This window comes from Temnothorax americanus, unplaced genomic scaffold, assembly GCF_048541705.1.
Source record: "Temnothorax americanus isolate GAGA-0224 unplaced genomic scaffold, ASM4854170v1 Scaffold7, whole genome shotgun sequence".
Classification (NCBI taxonomy): Eukaryota; Metazoa; Arthropoda; class Insecta; order Hymenoptera; family Formicidae; genus Temnothorax; species Temnothorax americanus.
The window spans coordinates 6265820-6266749 of NW_027509792.1; positions in this window are offsets into that span (position 1 = coordinate 6265820).

Consider the following 930-nt stretch of genomic DNA (forward strand, 5'->3'; position numbering starts at 1 on the left):
AAGAACTTTCATAACTTACTTGTTTGAGATTTTGTAGCGGGAGAGGCGCTGCGGATAATGGACAGTAAGAAATATGATGTACCGAGAACGTTATACGGTGTATAATGAAGCATCGCATCCAGAAGCAAGCGCATCTACTTAATTTCGACGCATTCAACTTTTGTACGGGCACTGTATTCTTTACTATATATATACTCGATAGGCAGATTTTATGGCGTATTTTCCTATTAATAATATTGATGATGATGGATATCGTTGAAACTTTTAACGCGGTATTAACTTTTAACAAGCCATACTCGTCCCTCATCCCGATGCAACAAAGCTTTTATTCTATCATCATCCTTCAATATAATGGATGATCTAGAATGCAAAAATGTTTAAAACAGTATTAATTGATACATTATATTGATACATTATGCATGTTAATAATAGAATGGAGAACAACGGTCTTATATATTTATCATCTATACTTTGAATATTATAGATTTAATGAAAATAATGAAGTCAATTTAATGAAGCCTCCAAAATATTTTAATCTCGCCCAATAACATATATCGATGCATGTATATTTATGTCTCTATAGATAATAGTAGCGATCATATTTTACTAAAATTGATAAAACAGAGATTTTTGAGGCACGATATCGTCATTTTCTACTACTGGCATATAGAAACAGCCATCGAGCTTGCGAAGCTTTCGTAAGCTTTATTTACATCAGCCGGTAACATTTTGCTTTTAACTGATCTGCTGTAGATATATTTTTTTCTATGATATTCAAGAAATTATTTAATAAAAAATATCAAATAAAAATAGATAGATTAATAAACTATTAATAATAAAACTATTAATAATAATTAATCTATCGAAAATGATAGATTAATACATGTACGAGTTTAATACGTAAAACTGAATACTTAGAAAGAACGTAAA